The following is a 22,591-nucleotide window of genomic DNA, read 5'->3' on the forward strand; positions in this document are numbered from 1 at the left end:
GGAATTCTTAAATACAAATCATAAGTTTTAAGCACGCGGCCTTGGCTTTAGTATTGCTCAACACCTGAAGAGTTCTCTGTATGTTTGTCTTCCATTTACAAATGTCCTATAACTGAACGTAAATATGGTAATTACTATTTGAAATACACAAAGTCATGCAATGAACAAGGAATAATTTGATGTTTCGTTATATCTCACCTGTTCTGACTAGAGTCGTGCTGTTCCAGTGTCCCGTAAATTCCATAGTCCTTATACGAATGTCAATTTGAGGCACGGAAGATGTCAGTAATCAATTGTGTGTGTGTAATTGTAACAATCGTTCAAGCAAGCACAGGTCTCCAGGAGACCGTGAATTCTGTATGTGCCTGTGCGGGAGCAGGAGAAAACCGACGCCATGCAGACTGCTGCGAACACAGACGAAAAGAATCGAGCGTCATTTCCGAACATACCCGAACGAAACCTTCTGAACTATATCATACGGATGGCGCAACGAATTCGATAACTGTAAACGAAAATTAAATTAACAGCATTCAGAGGTCTTTTTGTTATCTAACATGCAACTGATGGATTTAATGGATAATAAGTTTCAGTTAATCGTCTTTTTCTTCACATTTTAATTTATTTCCTATACTTAACCACGACAGCCACGGTGGTCTAGCGGTTAGAACGCTGGCCTTGTAATCCTGGGGTTTCGGGTTCGATTCCCGGCGGTGCCCGAATTTATAACTTGTGTTGGGCAAGGCCGTGGTCTAGGCAACACGCAGTTTTCCTCCGTGGCATCCCAACAATTACTCCATTCACACACAGAAGAAGGCAATGGCAAACCACTTCTGGATCATCTGCCAAGAACGTATATGAACAGGTCCCAGTCCGAGAAAAGGATGGAAGGATCCTGTTCATATGGACCTGTCGTCAGACAGAACACTAATAATAATAAACTTAACCACATGTTTACTCCACAGAAAACCACATTATACGTCACCCTTTCCAAACTGATAAGCCGTGACAATCTGGTTATTCAGAGCAAATTAAAATGCTGTTATAAGTTCTGATATATATGTCATCAGCGTTACTTTGTTTCTAAGACTTCATATAAAAAATATAAGTTTTAATGTAGACTACAAGGCTTCAAACGCACTAACGGTCCATACCATGTGGTTACAGTTCAGTGTGCAGAAATTTCCCGTATCGAGCGACTCTGCAGTCCGACATTTACCACAAAGCAGTAGAGAGCGCAATACTGCATTTTAGAAAAACAAATGCATAGTCAAAAGCGTTTACAACTGACTACTAACCTCACGTTCATAAAAGAGAGTACTTATGTAAGAATTCGGGCATACACGTAACAGAATACATGACGCCTGGAAGTCTGAAATAAGTGTAGCAATAGTTCGAAGAGATTTTCTAGTAATTCTAGCCAACAAATAAGATTACAAAGAGCCAAGAAGGAATGAATAATGGCAGACAGTTTAACATGAGCTTAGCTTAAATGTTCTCTCGACAACTAATTCACAACTGCCATAAACAGATGAATGTTACAGATTCAGCCAATTAAATGCGACTATTACGCCATCTGTCGCTAATTTTATTTCAGTGTAAATAATACTAACGAAGGTCTATAAATGTCATAGTTATGTTAAAATTTCGGTTTATAAGTAATGTCTCATTGGATTCCAAAATTTCCTCCAAAATATAATATTGAAACACTGGCATTTGAGTGTACAGACATCAAGATACAGAGTAAAAACATGTAATTTTCTGATATAATATTATTTAATTACAATATTATCCAGTTTCATTTCATGATACTTCTAAAAGAATACTGCCTAGTTATTGTTGTTAGTCATAATAGGATAAAACTATATGAGAATTCTTTCATCTGTGAGTTAATAATTGAACAGATCACATCGGGATCAGATGCTACTGAAAAAGTCTTCCTTTTATTAGAAACATAAATTTATTTAAAAAATATTTATAAAATAGTATTACAGTATCTGTTTTTAGGCCAATATATATGTTTTGTCGTGTTTCTTGTTAACGATGCAAGCGTATTATCAGAGTGTGGAATCAGCTGGCTTAACGTAAATTACATCCACAGGATCGATTATCAAGCAGTCTCGTGTGATTATCGATCACGCAACTTTCTACTTGCAAGTGTTGAAAATACAGCGCGCTGTACAGCCGACTCTCAAGTTGGAAACAAAGAACGGTATTTTGTTTAAAGTTCTAAGCAGACGTTCTCAGTTAACAGGATATGTTTTATAATAAAACTCCTTGCTATTTTCTATAATAGTAATATTGGTTATGTATGTTTATCGATTAATTCCTTTCCATCGTATTTAAAAATTAAACGAACTATCAGATTCCAAACAAATATCGTATTACAAATTATTCGATAAATCGAAATGAGTTCTGTTAACGTAAAAATAAAACCTAGATCCTCGTACATCTGTGTGGGATCTATAAACATTATAACATTTAAATTTCTTTGAACCAGCTAAGGAGAATCATGGCCGCAGCGTTCAAATGTTCTTGGTGCCCTAGAAATGTCTTATCCAATTTTCTTCGAAGGTTAAGGTAACCAACGCGTGGAATTCACCACGCACATCCACTAAATTCCGAAGTTACAAATGCGTGAAATTTAGCCTACGCCTGGTCTCATACGAAGCCAAAATACAGCGCAATTAATTCTTAAAGCTGATGATACTAAATTGTAGTTACAGCTTTTAAAGGGTGAACACGTGTCAATAAAACTGGATGTTAAAGTAAAACTCTCCCGCTATACGCCATGTAGGCGCTTGAGGGGAGAGAACGTATAGCTCTTACTCAGCATCACGCTCCGGCCGTGTTTTACCCCAGGTAAAGGATCCCGGTACCAATTGGACAGGAGGCTGGGTGGGCCCTAGGGCCGATCTATTCGCAGAGACTGGAGGAAAAATCCTCTGTCCTTGTTGAGGATCGAACCCTGGTCGTCAATATACTGACTGAGCCATCCTGGATCCGTCTTAGACACATAAAATTTTCGGGTTATTCTCATGGGTGATTTTAACACCCCTCGTTTTCACTGGAAACGCGGTCTCCCTCTGGTTAACTGACATTATTATTCGAAACTCAAGGGAGATGCCATCTACAACTCCACGTGTCTTCTCGACCTCAGAGAATGCATGGAAACTGTTGGCAGCACTGGTCTCCTTGACCTAGTATTTACGAAATTCAGTGAGTTGGGTATTAACTTTATTGATACTGGTATTTTAAAGCCTGATGTTTGTTATTAATGTCCCATTGTCCCTGGAAACAGGTAAAAGCAATTCTGAAATTTTCTACCGTAAATTTTCATCTGGAGATTACACCTTGTTGTATAACATTCTCTCGAGTTATGACTGGTCCTGCATGTACAGTATCACCGCTGTCGCTAGCCTAAACTCGGTTGTCTTAAATACTATAGATAAGGCTGTTCCCCGTGGGTTTATCAGAAATTCAAAATTCCCTCAATGATTTCGAGTGCCTTACGACACTACATCTGGAAGAAAGATTTCTTTTACAGACGTTTTAAAAAGAACAACTCTGATTATTTTTATAGTAAATTTTCCTTCTATCGCAAGCTAGTGAAAGCTACAATCACGTCTGACAGACATATTTGGTTGAAGTCGATTGACGACAATTTAAAGTCGCAGCCCTAGCAATTTTGGAAATATGTGACGTCTCGTAGAAAAAGAAATTCCACTTGTATTCAGCTTGAGGTTAACGGTACTCATTTGGCTGGACCCCGTTCTGTTGCCGATGCATTTCCTAAGCATTTTCAGTCGGTCTACAGCAGTGATATTCAACCTGGGGTAAGCGTACCCCCGGGGGTACGCGAAGACATCTTAGGGGGTACTTGAAATTTAAAAAAATACATATATTATTTTATGTTAAACACTGAATAATCAGTAATGTAATTTATTTAATTTATTTTAGATGTAGATTATATACTATGTATAACTCGAATTATACACCAACAACTTTTGGGGGTACAAAGTTGAAGAGAAATTATATCTGGGGGTACGCGAAGACATCTTAGGGGGTACTTGAAATTTAAAAAAATACATATATTATTTTATGATAAACACTGAATAATCAGTAATGTAATTTATTTAAGATGTAGATTATATACTATGTATAACTTGAATTATACACCAACAACTTTGGGGGTACAAAGTTGAAGAGAAATTATATCTGGGGGTACGCGAACAAAAATAGTTGAATACCACTGGTCTACAGTACTTTTTTGTTTAGGCATACCCCCTTCCCCTGTGGAGTCCTCTGACTGCTTGTCTTTAGCCCCTATCTCCGAATTGGACATTTGTAAAGCAATTCGTCGTCTGAGACCTTCCAAATCTGTCGGACTTGATGACATCCCTAGCTTTGTTATAAAGGGTTGTTCGGAGATCTTTGTTCCTGTTCTCAAACACATCTTCAATCTAAGTTTAACGCAGAATTATTTCCCTATTTTATGGAAACAGGCAGCAATAGTTCCTGTTCTTAAAAAAGGCAACTATGCCACTGTTAGTAACTACCGTCCCATTTCTATACTTAATACTTTTTCAAAATTATTTGAACTTGTTATTTATGATCATTACGTAAATTCTAAATTAAGTCCTTGTTAGCATGGTTTTACTAAATCTAAATCTACAGTAACTAATCTCTTAACCTATCCAGATTTTATTATTCGAATAGTTGGCTCCCAGGGTCAAGCTGATGCTGTTTATTTTGATCTTAGCAGTGCATTTGATCTTGTCCCTCACAATCTATTACTCAACAAGCTCAGTGCTTTTGGACTCTCTGATGGTTATGTACACTGGTTTCGTAGTTACTTAACCAACAGACAATCCCAAATTCGCGTTTCTGGAACTCTTTCGTCTCCTTTTGTGGTCCTCTCTGGAGTTCCACAGGGATCTGTTTTGGGTCCTCTACTTTTCAACTTGTTTATTGATGATATATGCCAAGTAATTAATTATTCTGAATGCCTTCTTTTCGCTGATGATATCAAAATCTCCCAACGACTGCAATCAACTTCAAACTGACATTGTCTCTGTAAAAGGTTGGTGCATTGCTAACTTCATGAAACTCAATACGCCTCGGTCGCTTGGAATTCTATCACGACTACTGATGGCAACAAACTGGAACGTGTCCAGCAGACGTTTGCAGCCCTCTGCTAATATCGTCTCCTCCCCAAGTGCATTATAGGTACGCTGATGCTTTAGAGTTTTTAAAACTCCAGACCCTGCGTAAGAGAAGGCACTGATCCTTGCAAAGGTTTACCGCGGTCTTAAATACTGTCCTTCCCTTCTGGAAGCTGTCGGTCTCCGCATTCCTGCTCGGAATCTGAGAGATTTTTCTGTGTTCAGTTTTAGCCCTTCGATCAAAAACAGTCCTTCTGTTAGACGTGCATCAGCTGCTAATGTCGTCTGCGGGGACTTGGACATATTCGAGACGAAAATTGTCACACTTAATCATATTCTATAATAGAATAATTTATTTAAATTATTATCACAGATATACTAATGTATTTAGTAGCAATTTTCTTTGGGTATTAGCGTCCTCCGTACTAATGCATTTTATATTCTGCTTGTTTTATCTTTTATGTTTTTACTGTGTTTGTGAGCTCATCTCTGTGCTGTATCTGTAATTGGTCATCTGGCTGTTGATACAGCACGCTAATAATAAATAATTGATTTGAATTCCATCTATTCACCACTTTATAGGGTATTTACTTCCATGTACCCGAGACAAACCTTGCCCCTGAGGTATTTCCGAAATACATTTTGTTTTTAATACGTGTTACATATATTATATAGTGTTATTGTTAGAGATGACTACATATTTTACGACAGAATCTTTCGAATGATGTATGAAGATTCTAAAATGGTAATTTTCTGCAGTTCCCTGATGTCGTGTTCGCCCGGAATGTTGGCCAAATATTTTCTGAGCGACCTGGAGACAGTTCCAGTTGCTCCTATAAATATTGGGATTACTTTTGCTTGAACGTTCCACATTCGCTGTATTTCAATGAGAAGGTCCTTGTATTTCAAGATCTTCTCTGCTTGTCAGTCGGTATTGCTATGTCAATTAGGAGACAAGTTCCATTTTTGTTTCGGGTTATAATATCTGCTTTGTTATTAGGAATGGTTCTCTCTGTTCTGACTTGTTGGTCCCACAAAATAGTTATTTGGTTAACCTGACTTGTCTCCACTGCCTTCGGGATGTGTTCATACCAATGTTTCTTTTCTAGCTTCACCCCAACTTTCCTGCGTATGTTAAGATGTGACTGAGTACACACACGATCATGTCGTCGTATATATTGGTCTTTCGACAGCACTGGACTTCCAGACACAACGTGATCTGTCGTCTCATCAGATTCTTCGGTAAGTTTCATACCAGTGTTTTACATCCAAAAAGGTTATTTCTTAACGTTACCGTAACCTATTAGAACCCCTTACAGTACAACTGTCAACAGTCTCTCAGTTATAAAAGATAATAAAATGTTTAATTTATAATATTTTGTCACGGTGTGACATACTTTACGGACTACGTACTTCATTAATTTAAATGTGTCAATGACAAGAAGGCAGCCATTTTGAATAACAAGAATATGACTACAGGCTTTTGTTGCTTCTAAGAGGATTTTCTAGAAATTAGTCTTAAATATTTACATACGCTGTAGTATAGGTCGTGAGACAAATAATGACGTTAACATAAGTCTATGTCAATAATTCTGTAAAACTATAAAGTGCATAATATATTATTAGGAAATTTGGCATACGAGATGCGATCGGAAAGTTTACAGACTGCGCCTATAAAAACCCGTACACTTATCTCAGGTATTAAATTCATCCATCACCCTCGAAGTAGTTCCCCTGGGAGTGAACACAACGATCCCAGCGCCGCTGCCAAGCCTGGAAGCATCCCTGGAAATCTTTCTTTGTCAGCCTGTCAAGCACCATCTGCGATTCTGCCTGAATCTCTTCTATCGTCTCAAATCTCCTTCCCTTTAGCTGAATTTTCATCTTTGGGAGGAGGAAGAAGTCACACGGCGAATAAGGAGGGTGCGGGATGACGGCCATGGTGTTTGAGGCCAAAAACTGCCGAACTTTGAGGGCGGTGTGCGCTGGCGAGTTGTCATGATGCGTCGCATGTGGAGTTCTTCCTTTAGAATCAGCTGACAGGTCCCATAGCCTATCCCAACAATGTCGCACAAGTCGTTGATGGTACGACGTCGATCTTCGTGAATGGCCTGCCGAATCTTCGTAACATTTTCGGGCGTTGTGCTCGAAGATGGTCGTCCAGAACGCTCGTCATCATCGACAGAGGTTCGGCCATTTTTAAAACGTGAATGCCACACAAAAGTTTGTGCACGACCCATTGCGGACTCCCCAAATGCTTGCTTTAGTATTTCATAGGTTTCCGTAGCCGTTTTGGCGAGTCTTTGGCAAAATTTGATGCACACGCCATTCCGAAATCGCAGGAGGGTCGGTGTAATGCACTACCAAAACGCCCGTAACTAAGAAACAAATGCTAATTCGATGATGCCGGCTGGCACACTGATTCACTATGAATGTAGGCCGCACCCCCTAGCGGCAGAAGCTCGTACTACATCCGGTTCGCCCTCTATTGACACAGTCTTGAAACTTTCCGATCGCACCTCGTACATACTGTTTTATATGGCTCCATAGTAAGTGGATTTGAGAAAAAGAATGTTTACTCGTATCTGCAGACGTGTACGGAAGACCACGTTTAACCTACTTCAGGTGTGTTTCTGGCAATAGATTTAGTACTTCCGGTCTATACACACACACATTGGTTTTTATGTTCGAAGAGTGAGCACACAGCTAAAAAGAAATTTCTTTACAGATCTTCCTGTATCGCCATAGAGAGACTTACAGCCAGCAATCAGCATTCAGGAAGCTATTTAACACTGCACCTATTCGTATTGATTCCACGGGTCACATCTCACACATGCTTACGTAACTACAAATGAATGTATGATGTGTTTGTATGACACTGTATGTACGAGCGTATACGTGTGTATGTAATGCATTTACGTACGAAGCCAAATGGTATCTAAATGATAGTTGAGCGATTGTAGTTTCTTGGACAACGCTTTCGATGACACACATTTAATGGGGACTATTGTAATGAAGATTTATTAATTATGAAAAGTTCATAAATTTATTTCAGACATAACACATAATTTACGGAGAAGTTACCTTGTATTTTATCCGGATCCATAACTAACTAACTAACTAACTAGATGGCTTACCGAACCCGAAGGTTCATCACCGAACTAACCAAAGCCCTCCACCGGACCCTGTCCTGGGCCAACAAAATCCAGTCTCCTTCAACTCCTATCTCCCATAGATCCCGCCTGAGATTATCCTCCCATCTACGTCTAGGTCTCCCCAGAGATCTCTTCCCCTCAGGCTTCCCAAATAGTGTACCCAACCAACCAGATGGCTTACGGAACCCGAAGGTTCATCACCGAATTAACCAAAGCCCTCCACTGGACCCTGTCCTGGGCCAACAAACTCCAGTCTCCTTCAACTCCTATCTCCGACAGATCCCGCCTGAGATTATCCTCCCATCTACGTCTAGGTCTCCCCAGCGGTCTCTTCCCCTCAGGCTTCCCAACCAATACCCGGTGCACACCTCTTGTCCCATCCATGCGCGCTACATACCCAGCCCATCTCATTCTTCTCCACTTAATCACCCAGATCCATATTGATCTATTCTACATCGTCCCATTGTATTCCCATAAGATCCATTTTAATAGTATCCTTTTTACAAAAGTTTACAAAATTAATTAGTTTAATTATCTACATTGAGACAAATAAATATCAACAAATTTTAGACGATGTAGTGAAAATAGTCGTGGCACATTTCTGAAAATACTTTGTACAAATGCGGACACTGGCGGAAGGTTTGGAGACTCCTCCGTCAAATCCGGCAGACACACAACACAAAAGTTCGCTTTACGGTTTCGCTTATTATAAAACTATTTTGTATTATGAGGATACTTAGGACTGGACTGACCACAACCATAATAAATATCAATCAAAATAACTTCAACTCCGGCAGAGATTCGAATTTGTTATCTTTCAAATAAATCAGTATAACTAACCATTGTATCAAGCTTACAAAATACAGACCTGTGATACAATGTTTTCTATTATATTTGTCAATAGGAACTGAAGAACTCACTGATAAAATCAGCCTATTACACTCTTGAAATTCAAATGAAAAACTCCAATTTTCAGAGATCATCGCCCTGATGATGGAAGCAGAAAACACCTCTGAAACGTCGGTAACATTTTGCTATACTACACGGTGGAACAACCCGGAAGATAGCCATCTTCGTTTCTACCTGTTTCACAATGTATCTCTTAATTATTACAGCACGGCAGTCTGTTTTTAATTATGAACTAAAGACGCCACGAGCATCAGTGAAGGGAATTTAATATTAGCTTTTGCTATTACAAAGAACAAATTGCATTCGTCCTATTTTAGACAAGGTTAAACCAACTAAGATGTCCGTCGCACATAGAAAAAAGATGCCTCGTGATATTTACGGTGTTTAATGAAAGGCAGTAAAGTATATTATTAGTAATATGGAAACGAAGTTAAATACACAACTGTAAAATAAATTATTTCCATTTCAAATTAGAACACGTACACAAGAAACAAGGTTTTGTGTTTCGCTTAGTGAGAGCTGTAAATGAAATTTAAATAAAGGAAAATAATTTAGTATTGACCCACACCTATTCGAAGACACTAGTACTTCCGGACATATCGGGACACTCACTCCTACATCTTTGGCCGATATGTACATCTAATAACATTTAAGAAAAACAACACCTTCGCCCAAAAATGGAAAAACAAACGTAATGAAACATCACCAAAAAACTACAGAAATCATAATTGAGTTTTAAGTTCTTAGATATATTTTACACCTGATGATGGTTTTATAAAAACCGAAACATTTTGTGTAAATGTTCCGAAATGTAAATCGATCAATCGATATGGAACATCAATGATATTTTATTATCTTAATTATAAGAAATTTTAAATATTGTGATCAGACGGATTAAAATAAATAATTGTTAAAGGAAAATAATCTGAATGGAACAGAGTAATTGTTGAGATTCTCAGAGCCGTTTATCTGGTAAAGAAATTCCTCACCGATTTTGGAGACACGAAGACTGATTTTAATGTTTACAGGCGCCTGCCAGAGGATCTTATTCCGAGGCACATGAATCCGGTCCATATCTTATTATTTTAGTATACATTTTAATATTATCCTTATATCTATGCTTACGTCTTCAAAGTGGATTTCTTTACTAAGATTTATGCACATTTAGCTCAAGTCTAGATTTTCATCCTTAATTTGATCACAATAATTTTTATGACTGTTGAGTGATTAATAAAAATGGATCAAGGATACCTGAAGGTCCTTATATCAAATTTCCTATATATTTGAAACGAAAAGTGAACACGACAGACATTTAAACCGTCAAATCAACGCATGTTACATCTGCGAGAACAAAATTTCTGATATTTATCTCCATTTAACTGACAAAACTATAAACAGAATGTCATTATTATGAGTCCAGTTAAGTAGTAGCTTGTAGGATAGGCCGAGGTCATGATTTCGCTCCAATTAGACAATCCTATAGCACACTCATGGTAGAAAATTGATCAGAAGTCAATTCTTCGATGTATAGGTCGCTTGAGAAGTCCTAGCGCATGCGCAAAGGACTGATTTTCGTCGCGTGAGATGGACTCGTCCGAAGCACGCGCTAGAGGGGTGTAACCTTCAGTTGGTTTGTAGCTCTCGCTGTGTTTAGTTCGGTGCGATATCCCCCACTACTACCGAACTCCCCTCTCTCGGCTTACACATCGCGCATTTAGGTACCACGACTACTCGAGCGATCTTTACACAGATTATAATATGCCATTATAAAATAATTATAAAGGTACCTTTATATTCAGTAAGGAATGAAGAATGCATTAATCATAACACCTCATTGATCCTATTACAAATGAAAATATTATATCAGCTTGAATTGAGAAGTCGCAAAATGTTAAACTCGCCCGTTTGAACATCGTATAATTTTTACAGCGACTTTCAAGCTAATGCGGAAATAATACTACGTTTTCCTTAGCTATAAACCAGCTACATCATAAAATGTCTGACGTCGGATGTTTGAATTTAAAAGCTCGTTAAATAAATACGAATAAATTTCATTTGTTCTAAATACATGGAAATTTACTCAAAAGGTTTATCTAGTTCCATTTGCGTACATTGGCTCGCAAGGTGAGTAAACTGAAAACATATATTTAATTAGTGAATAAATAGAGCTTAAAGTATATAGAACCACGAAATGCGCAAATAGACAAAGGTTATTTTTCAGACACCTCCGACAATAAAGAAAGGACATTCCAAATCTTTTGTAAAAGGAGACCGGTAACTAATCCTGAAAAACAGACGAAGGATTCCAGGTATTAAAATTCCTCAGAGAAGAATGATTAGTAATGTTAGCAATCTAAGTTAAAATTTAAACACTGTGAAGTAAGATAAATAATTAAAACATACATAAATAATTACGCATCAGAGTCCATGACATCATTCGCGAATTTCAAAACTAGTTATTGCATTTCTCTCGAGTAAGGAGGTATGCCTATAACAAGGATGAATAAGAAACTACATTTTTAATGCAATTATTTATTATATATTTTTATTTATTTAGTGTTCTGTCTGACGACAGGTCCATATGAACAGGATCCTTCCATCCTTTTCTCGGACTGGGACCTGTTCATATACGTTCTTGGCAGATGATCCAGAAGTGGTTTGCCATTGCCTTCTTCTGTGTGTGAATGGAGAAATTGTTGGGATGCCACGGAGGAAAACTCCGTGTTGCCTAGACCACGGCCTTGCCCAACACAAGTTATAAATTCGGGCACCGCCGGGAATCGAACCCGAGATCCCACACTACATTTATATTATATTTCTATAAAGCATAATCGCATGGAATAGTCCATTTCCGCCAGTGAACAAAACGTTAAGCTGGCCTACAGATTTCTCCCGTCTGCCATGTTGTTTTACCTTATACAAAAAGAATTACTTTAACGAACATAGAACACTTCTCGATAATTTGTTGTATACATAATTTAAATATCGTACAAAAAGTGGCACTACTGTAGCCTCCGCCTAAAAAATTCGAACAGCCGCCATGTTAGTGATAATTATGGCAGAAAATTAGGAAGCACAGACGTGGCATTACGTCTACTGGCACGACGTACATATCAAGATTAATTAAAATCTGTTAGCTAATTAAAAATCATTACGGGTCCAGACACACAGATATCATAAGCAAACATCTTCTTTTTAAAGTAAGAATGCTACAGATTTGAGGGAACATACCTTAACTTTCCTTAACATAGAAAAATCTATACTACTTTTTCACATTTTATAGAGGAATACCGATTTAAATTTCCCATCTCAGATTCTGATATGTAATTGCTGTCGAAATGACTAACAGACACCTCAATCAACTTATGGTTTACCTGCTGTCTATTATCATCAGTGTATATAGTTTGAGGACCGTGAGATCTGAATGTTGATTATGTATCATCTGCAAATATATTTGGATCTAAGAAAGACAATTTCAATATATACAGCCAGACTTTCAAATTCAATATGACAACTAACAAAATTAGGTACTCTATATATAATATTTAAAATACGCTGACGTTAAAAATAAATGTGTATAATGTTTCTTCAGGTTTCTTGCCTTCCGCCATGTTTTTCTTGGTGTTTCTAGGTGGCTAAATAAGCAAGAGTAAGGCTGCCTCACTAAACGCCATGTAGGCGCGTAGGGGAGAGGCGTTATAGCTCCCACTCATTCCTAAACTCGGCACTAGATGGGGGTGAGTGGTCAGCATCACGCCCCGGCCGGCTTTACCCCCGGGAAAAGACCCCGGTACCCATTGTAGAGGAGGCTGGGTGGGCCCCAGAGCCGGTCTGGACGCAGAGGCTAGAGGAAAAATCCTCTGCCCCCGTCGGGGATAGAACCCCGGTAGTCCAGCCACTATGACTTTGCTACCCGGCTCACGCAGCTATATAACACACATATATCACGTAGGGTTTTCACAAAAATGCTAACATTTAAAAATGGAAACAAAACATTACTTGTATTGATGTCCATAATCAGTATTAGTGCACGGTTTATAGTGCTTCGGAGGAAAATACCGCCTCCATTTTCAGAAGCCCTGTTGATGTAGGCAGTATTTCCTTCCGAAAAGACGTAGCCTACCAACAAATTCAGTCAACCAACATGACAATTCAATGTCTGCCTCTTCCAGTGCCAAATAACAAATTAAAATGTCCTGTCATTGTTTAAGTTAATTATTAGGTTTATAAATGATGTATATTGGATCCTAATACAATATACGCGTACCAACTAACTAACTAGATGGCTTAGGGAACCCGAAGGTTCATCACCGAATTAACCAAAGCCCTCCACCGGACCCTGTCCTGGGCCAACAAAATCAAGTCTCCTTCAACTCCTATCTCCCATAGATCCCGCCTGAGATTGTCCTCCCATCTACGTCTAGGTCTCCCCAGAGGTCTCTTCCCCTCAGGCTTCCCAAATAGTGGACCCAATCAACTAGATGGCTTATGAAACCCGAAGGTTCATCACCGAATTAACCAAAGTCCTCCACCGGACCCTGTCCTGGGCCAACAAAATCCAATCTCCTTCAACTCCTATCTCCCATAGATCCCGCCTGACATTATCCTCCCATCTACGTCTAGGTCTCCCCAGCGGTCTCTTCTCCTCAGGATTCCCGACCAGTACCCGGTGCACACCTCTTGTCCCATCCATGCGCGCTACATGCCCAGCCCATCTCATTCTTCTCGACTTAATCACCCTGACAATATTTGGGGAGGAGTACAGATTTTTAAGTTCGTCATTATGCAGTTTTCTCCATGCCCCATCGTCTTCTCTCCTAGGCCCAAATACCCTCCTCAACATCTGCAATCTGTGTGCCTCCCTCTGAGTGAGAGACCATGTTTCACACCCATACAAAACAACAGGCAAAATTATTGTTTTGTATATTTTAATCTTCAGGTTACATACGCGTAAACGTACTTCATAAAGGTGTGTCACATAAAATAATAGCACATATACCACCTAATGATGTAGACGAGATATTATGAAACCTGCTTCGTAATCGGGAGGTCCTAGGTTAAATCCTAGGCACGATTAGAACTATCCTAATTTTTCATAGTCCTAGGCAATCTTTCAGGCAAATTCCGTGTTATTTAAAATGTAATTAGAAGTTGGGAGTTTTGTCATTAGCTCTGTATAGTAGATGGACTATCGTGTGGTTTTCCTTTCTTGCCATGAGCTATGATTCATCTGGCGGTGGGCAAATTATGATAAGGCTAATGTTTACTTTCGAAGAAACAAAGACCTTGCTTACCGACAATCAAAATTGTTTCTTAAACTTTACCGGCTTAAAAACTTTTAAGTTTGTCAATACCGTTGTTTGTAAAGATTTGCAAACATAATAGTTTGCATATTTTATATTTCAAGACTTTCGTACCTTTTCTAAGAAGACATAACTCGCAGTTGTGTGCGTGTGGTAGATTTTTGTTGCGTACAGGTACTATATTATTTTCTTATGAATGTTTGTTTATTGAGGAATGTTTACGAAAAGGCCACTTTTCAAGGTTTGTGTGACCTCTCCTTGAAACCCACCTTCAGTAGACAAACTTTATTTTCACAACATTTAACTAACGCGGCTTATATCCGCGAAAGAAATGTTAAATCCTTTTCACCAGTCTAATTACACACCAGTTTCTTAAAAACTCATTAAAAATTAGAAAACATTCGCCATGAAGTTATTCATAGCACGACTGTCTTTTGTAGTTCCAAATCGAAATCATTACCACTAAGAACGTAATCTAACTGCTTTATAAGTGATCAAACAATTTTCAAGTTTCGCCATAAATTATTGGTATTAATTTCGGCCTTCACATTTCACATTCGCGATATTTCAATCATTATTACACTATTTATTTAATTAACGTATAATTATTATCATCACAGATTTTGGCCAGATTTAACGCCCCCCCCCCCCTCGAATATAAATAGCAAACTAATCTTGAGAGATTATGTCGAAATCCTTACAATTCGGCTTTTCACCATTTATTAAATAATTATAAAATACTATAAATAAATATTTGATATCTAAAAACCCTTTCGATGACAGAAAATGTGTGTGAAATTTAATTTGATTCCAGACCGGATTTGGAGCCAAACTGGCATCATACCAATGCGTACCATGTAGCGCCATCAAAAGCCTTCTACCACTCACCCTGATGATGGAGGCAGCAAGGACAACAGAAGCATAGGTAAACTTCTATCAGAACCCATGGTGCTCATAACCCAGACCCTGCTTTATTTAACAACGCTGTTAGTATCTCATATTATATAGTTTCGAATGTTTAATGAATAGACCTAATTAATTTTGAAGAATCATGGGATAAAACGATATAAGGTATTATCTCGGCAATTGCCTGAAAGGACTGAGTAAAACCATGAAAGGTCTTCGGGTGAAGACGTAAATCCGGGATATCCAGAATACGAAGCAGGAATGCTAACCACTTGCTGCAAAATATAACTGGCAGAAATAAACATATCTGGTAGGCTTATACACATTTAATTGTTACTAAAATATATTGTTGTAACGAAAAACCTTCATTTGTTAATGGTATTTAATTGAAGATACTAAGTACAATATCATAATTGAAGTTTGGATTGATTAGCAGGATCACGGATTGAAATGTCGGCATATAGATCGGCTATCCTAACTGAGGTAAAATAGATTTTCCGCAGTCTCTTCAGTTAAACCCCGGGACAGTGCCCAAAATATCGACCCCACATCGATTAATCGATCTGTCCATTCGTCGGACAATTTTCTTTCTTGTCTTTTCTCTAAAAAAACTAAAAGAATAAAATTATTCAAAAAGTATAATTTTACCTATTAAATATTATAATTTATTTGAATAAAAATTTTCTTGGATATTATCCATCGTCTAGTAAAATAAAATATAAAACGACGTTTCGGAGATGGGGCTCTATCTCCGTCTTTATGTACCTACTCAGTTGGGCCCAATAGAGCTAATCCCTATCTCCGGATTAAAATCCAAGAAATGTTTTATTAAAATTACTCACCATCGTCAAGAACATTTAGATTTGATTATAATTTATGTTAAGGGAACAAAACAGACTAAAGATGTTCCTCTTCTGGGATGGTAGAGAAGTTTACTCTTTCCACCAACAGGGAGAACATCTTCCTGATGATGGAGGCAAATAAGCTTCCGAAATGTAGTTCAATATATATCAGACTACACAACACTAAACTCAGAAGACAGTAACTTTCATAAGTGTCGCCATGAGATCTAAAATATTACGTTCGCAAACAGAAAGATAATATTTGATACAATGAACCGAAGAATCAAGAAAGATGTGGTAACAGGAGAACGGAGAAAATTACACATTTAAGAGCTCCATAATTCTACACCACTAAATATTACCATTATGTCAAAAAGACAGATAAAAGTACATGTTACGTACGAAACGTTTGTCGGAATATCTGCAGCGAAGAGACCATTCGGAAATCCTAAACAGATTTAAAAATAATATTAAATTTGGATTTACGAAATTAGAGTGACAAGGTGTGGTCTGGATTAATCTGGCTTAAGATATGGACCGACAGAGGGACCTTTTGAAAATGGTAATAAACATTCGGTTACAATGAAAGAGGGAAAATTTGACTAGACGAGTGTAATAGCACATTCTAAAGGACTATGTTCCAAGCCTGTTGACAGTGTAGTTATATATAAGTAGTAAATAAATAAGTCAGAAGAGTGATTCATCGGTATATACAATACAAGTGTTGTTTTCTTTTCATCAAGTCGTCTTTAACAAAGTTACGTCTGTCCATTTCCAGAGGAAACCTGAACATAATTTGCAATAAAGTAAATTTTACATTTGAAAGATACAACGGGATCTATGTTTCAACCTACAGTAAGTGCACGTTTTGCATACAGAAAATGCTGAATCTTGTTTCCACTGACGCATACTTTTACCAATAGTAGGGTTGTACAAACTTTCAGATTGGGATGAAAAATTCAGGAGAGAAGAAGATTTTGTTCAGTTTTGTCAAATGAAAATAATTAACAGGTGATTTATTCTTCTCTTAGATAATATTATGTTATCAATACATCTGTCATTATGATCAAGTGAAGTCGGAGGATAAATTCCTACATAAAAGTTGAATTAAACATTTCGAATTCTAAAGCTGGATTCCAATTGAAATGCCTTCGTAGATATTGAATTAATTTCGTAGATGCTGAATTCGTGTCACATAGGATAGATGATTCTTTTTCTTAAACTTTAAATTATTATTTATTAAATTTTGAAATGATTTCTTATACGTTGGATTCTTCAGGCATTAAAATATCGAAAGCCTGTCAGAGTAGCCAGCCTCTGAGATAAGCTTTGAACTAGAGACCTCCCAAATACGAAACAAGGATGCTAACCATTTGACCGCAACAATTTGTTATGAATAAAACTATAGCACATAAACTAAACATGTCGATAAATCCCTTAGTATTACATTGATTTATATATTTTTACCAGAAGTTAAAAATACTGTAATATCTACGATAAGATAATAAATGCAGAAGAATAAGAATATATTATCAAGAAGACAGAAGTTTTCCTTGTATTAAAGGTGGGTATCTTTCGGAATGTTGCGTCTTGTAGATATTTACCGACGTTTCAGAAATGCCTGTTGCTTCTAAAACTGCCTCTGCAACGTCGGTCAATATCTACCACACACGGTATAACATCCCTCAAAACGTCCATCTTTATATTAGTCGCCGTGAAACTTGAATCTCATAAGAGACGAAATTTTACATTCATACAAAACAGCTGATAATATTTGTAATTGGTAATGTACAATAAGACATTACTTTGACTTTAATACTCCACAAACTCAGTGTTAGGGAAGTTGGCATCCCTACAGGGGAACTATTAAAAGGCTCTGTCTGTCTGTACTCAATAACTCGAGAACGGTTAGACGGATTTCTATGGTATTTTAAATGAGCGAGGTTGTCTAAAAAATTTTTAACACGTTCCAATATTTCATTAAAATTGAAAAAAAATAACAGACAATTTACATCGCTCTTACGCTCAAATGTTTTCTTGTATCAGCAAAGGATTCGCCGACTGATATGGAAAAACAGCTGACAACAGTTTATTCCCTTATACCAGGACTTTTTTTTGGGGGGGGGGGGGGCACAGACACTTTCAGACATAAGCAATAGGTTCTGATCACAAAGTGCGAACCTGACTTTTATCCATGTAGTCTTTAACGTCCTAGTGTCACCAGGATGGCGACTACTTAAACTTAAGTGTGTTTACATATTTTGTCACTTACGATAAACAAATGACAATGGACCACGTACTTATCCGAGTCCTTATGTTTTACCTTGTCATTATAAATCCATCTCTAATTCATATTAACTCATGCATTACCTTGGAGATGAACAAAGGACCTATTAGAAACCCAGTTCCATATATATACTGACGCCTCTCTTGTTTCGGACTTTGTTCATAGTCTGCTTTTAACAAGTCTTAACAATTTTAAATTGGTCGGGAAGCCTGAAGGGAAGAGACCGCTGGGGAGACCTAGACGTAGATGGGAGGATAATGTCAGGCGGGATCTATGGGAGATGGGAGTTGAAGGAGACTGGATTTTGTTGGCCCAGGACAGGGTCCGGTGGAGGGCTTTGGTTAATTAGGTGATGAACCTTCGGATTCGGTAAGCCATCTGGTTGGTTGGGTCCACTATTTGGGAAGCCTGAGGGGAGGAGACCGCTGGGGAGACCTAGACGTAGATGGGAGGATAATCTCAGGCGGGATCTATGGGAGATAGGAGTTGACGGAGACTGGATTTTGTTGGCCCAGGACAGGGTCCGGTGGAGGGCTTTGGTTAAGTCGGTGATGAACCTTCGGGTTCCGTAAGCCATCTGGTTGGTTGGGTCCACTATTTGGGAAGTCTGAGGGGAAGAGACCTCTGGGGAGACCTAGACGTAGATGTGAGGATAATGTCAGGCGGGATCTATGGGAGATAGGAGTTGAAGGAGGCTGGATTTTGTTGGCCCAGGACAGGGTCCGGTGGAGGGCTTTGGTTAATTCGGTGATGAACCTTCCAGTTCGGTAAGCCATCTAGTTAGTTAGTTAGTTATAAAATAACACTACTTTTCGAAAGATGCATCGTCCTTCGCCTTCAGGTAAAAAGTGGACACACCTAATCTATTGAATCTGGTAGACCTTACTGTATCCGATCTCTTGACGCGAAGACAAAGGTTGATCTCATCCTTTGAAATGTAGTAATTGTTTAAGGTTTTAATATTTGTTATTTCATTTCATAATCTTTATCCGCAAGTGTCGAGGCTTTTATTTATTCATTTGATATATTTGGACATTGGTAGGACTCCTTGTATGAGTGATAAGCCCATCGCAAGGCCTCTACCTGTACAAACACAGAAAGACGCTGACAAACATCCATGCCTTGAGTGGGACTCGAACCCAGGCGCACGAGGTCCATGCCTCAGACCGCGTGGCCACTGCGGCCGGCTTTAATATTTTTAAGGATGGTTTTAAAAAGGTTGTGGTTAAATTTCAAAACAGAATGTAATAAAAATATTACCATCGCCAAAGAAATTCAGGAAAGAGATATCCCACCTTCATTATGGAAGATTACAAAATATTCAAGAATAGGATGGATCTGCAATTGTTCTACCGGACTTCCTGGCAAATTACTTGTCACTCTACGAAATGGTTTCATTTCCAAACGAACGGTTCTCACGGCCGTGAGTAATATGGTTGTCTTCTAGGTTGGATCGCCCTGATGATGGAGGCAGCATGTACCACTGTAACGTTGGTAAACTTCTACCAGACTACACAGCGCAACAACCCAGAAGACAGATATCTTCAGGTTGCTAAGTGTTTTGTTCTTTTAAGTGAGTAACTTCATTTCTTAACCTTCAAAGGCCGAGCGTGTCTCTTAAGACACAGCATTGGTATCCCTAGTTGGCCCACCGTACACTTTAAGACACGGCGCGCACCGCGTCATATAACATGGCTCTGTAATCGTCGTATTGGGTTTTAGTCCATAAAACTAATGTTATTCTAGTCTAGAAACACTACCGTATAAGCTTCATAACTCTTTAATTTTGTTGTTAGCGAAGCTGATGGAAATAAAATGTTACGGTTCTATATCGGACTTGGATATAATGGTTAATGTTACATCTGTAATACCACAGATGTTGGCTAATGGCAGAGAGTGGCGTTTTATCGGGGGATTCCGTTTGAAATGACATAAGTTATTTCTTTTCCGAGGATTTTATAGATGCAGTGCAAGGGATTGCTGTATGCCGAATGGTGCTGTAACGGGGTTTGACTATACAGGGTGGTTGGTAAATAAGTAGGCATTGAGAAATGGTTATAATCTCTATATTTCCAATATATATCGATTATTTCATGCCTACTTACTTTCCACCCACCCTGTATATTATATAAAATCATATTCAGATGCGTTAGTTGTAATTTATTTTGTAGATTAAAAACTTGATTGCGTATTTGAGGCGGATTCTCTTAATATAATTGAATGGGAGCCACGTACGTTTTTGGTCAACCCTGTTGTATACTAAACTTGACCAAGAACGTCTGTTTCGCTTACTCAATCAGAGGAATTGACTTGAGACGCTAATCAGCGTATTCGTAGAACTGCGTGTTCAGCCGTCACTTCCTGTGTATTTCGCATTTCGACAAAATTAATTTTGTTTCACTCAACACATTTTAAAATTACATTTCAAACATCCTGCCAGCTTTCTACGCCTTCGGTGTAATATTTCTAGCATATCTGGTTCATTTTTAAAAGTTTAGTGTATAATACCTAATTGTTCAGCGAACAATGTTACTTATAGTAACAATTATTTATTTTAATCCGTCTGATCACAATATTTAAAATTTCTTATAATTAAGATAATAAAATATCATTCATGTTCCATATCGATTGATCGATTTACATTTCGGAACATTTACATATGTTTCGGTTTTTATAAAACCATCATCAGGTGTAAAATATATCTAAGAACTTAAAACTCAATTATGATTTCTGTAGTTTTTTTGGTGATGTTTCATTACGTTTGTTTTTCCATTTTTTGGGTGAAGGTGTTGTTTTTCTTAAATGTTATTAGATGTACATATCGGCCTATTCGAAGACACTAGTACTTCTGGACATATCGGGACACTCACTCCTACATCTTTGGCCGATATGTACATCTAATAACATTTAAGAAAAACAACACCTTCGCCCCAAAATGGAAAAACAAACGTAATGAAACATCACCAAATAACTACAGAAATCATAATTGAGTTTTAAGTTCTTAGATATATTTTACACCTGATGATGGTTTTATAAAAACCGAAACATGTTGTGTAAATGTTCCGAAATGTAAATCGATCAATCGATATGGAACATCAATGATATTTTATTATCTTAATTATAACAAATTTTAAATATTGTGATCAGACGGATTAAAATAAATAATTGTTATAATATTCACAATATGACGCAATTACACTATCTTACTTATAGTAGTTGTGTTTCATATTCAGGGGTTAAAAACTTTGTACATTAATGGAGTCCGTTTACTGATTTCACTATTTTCGTCAGCCTTTAACGTAAATCTCGCAATAACGATACGAATTATACATTAAAGCAATTCACCATTCATAAAATACATCTTCGGCACTTGAGACGGCGTCATCAAATACTCTAAGAACAAAACGTGTTATTCTACAATTTGGTGGGACCCAGGGTTGGTCTTGACGCAAAGACTAAGAGAGAAATCTTTTGCCCCCCGAGAAATCGAACCCGGCATGTCTAGCCAGAAAATCAATCATCTTACTGACATTTACATCAGCTCCAGATGAGAACTAGGAATGCAAATAATTGTTTGCTATAAATACTACTCTCTCTGTTTCTCTGTAATTAAATTTCGGTGTAAACATTCTTTGTCATCACTTCAGCATTAATTTTATCTGACATTTAATCCATTTCCTATCTGTAATTTAACATTTTTTATCATTTGTTTAAATCTTGTCAGTCTAATCACAATAAAATTCCTATTAAATATTAAAATATTACCATTATACACCTGAAGATGGTTCTTTTAGAACTGAAACATGTCGTCTAAAAAGTGATGTTCTAATGTAAATCGAACATTTCGATAGAGAATATCATTTAATATATTTTAAATATTTAAATGTTAATTATGGTAATATTTTAATATTACCATAATTAACATTTAAATATTTTAATATTACCATAATTAACATTTAAATATTTTAATATTACCATAATTAACATTTAAATATTTTAATATTACCATAATTAACATTTAAATATT

General features: G+C 37.5%; 2 protein-coding genes across 9 annotated transcripts in view; one reads left to right on the forward strand and one right to left on the reverse strand.

The window, feature by feature from the left end:
• Slob (Slowpoke binding protein) overlaps positions 1-22,591 on the reverse strand; it is a 543,833-nt gene that overhangs the window by 387,859 nt on the left and 133,383 nt on the right. For 2 of the 8 annotated variants that reach the window (XM_087354940.1, XM_087354936.1), the window contains exon 2: positions 199-404. The exons of the other annotated variants lie outside the window; for them this stretch is intronic. The gene's annotated coding sequence lies outside the window, so the exon portion shown is untranslated. The remainder of the gene's footprint in view (positions 1-198; positions 405-22,591) is intronic. 8 annotated transcript variants of the gene reach the window in all.
• Positions 1-22,591, forward strand: part of LOC110836532 (nose resistant to fluoxetine protein 6-like) — a 94,841-nt gene that overhangs the window by 51,739 nt on the left and 20,511 nt on the right. Inside the window, exons 3-5 of the mRNA XM_087354931.1 lie at positions 6,272-6,404; positions 7,891-8,019; positions 15,344-15,454. The gene's annotated coding sequence lies outside the window, so the exon portion shown is untranslated. The remainder of the gene's footprint in view (positions 1-6,271; positions 6,405-7,890; positions 8,020-15,343; positions 15,455-22,591) is intronic.

The sequence above is a fragment of the Zootermopsis nevadensis genome, unplaced genomic scaffold (genome assembly GCF_977971745.1).
Source record: "Zootermopsis nevadensis isolate Lab colony 2312 unplaced genomic scaffold, Znev_1.0 Znev_ptg000024l, whole genome shotgun sequence".
Lineage (NCBI taxonomy): Eukaryota > Metazoa > Arthropoda > Insecta > Blattodea > Termopsidae > Zootermopsis > Zootermopsis nevadensis.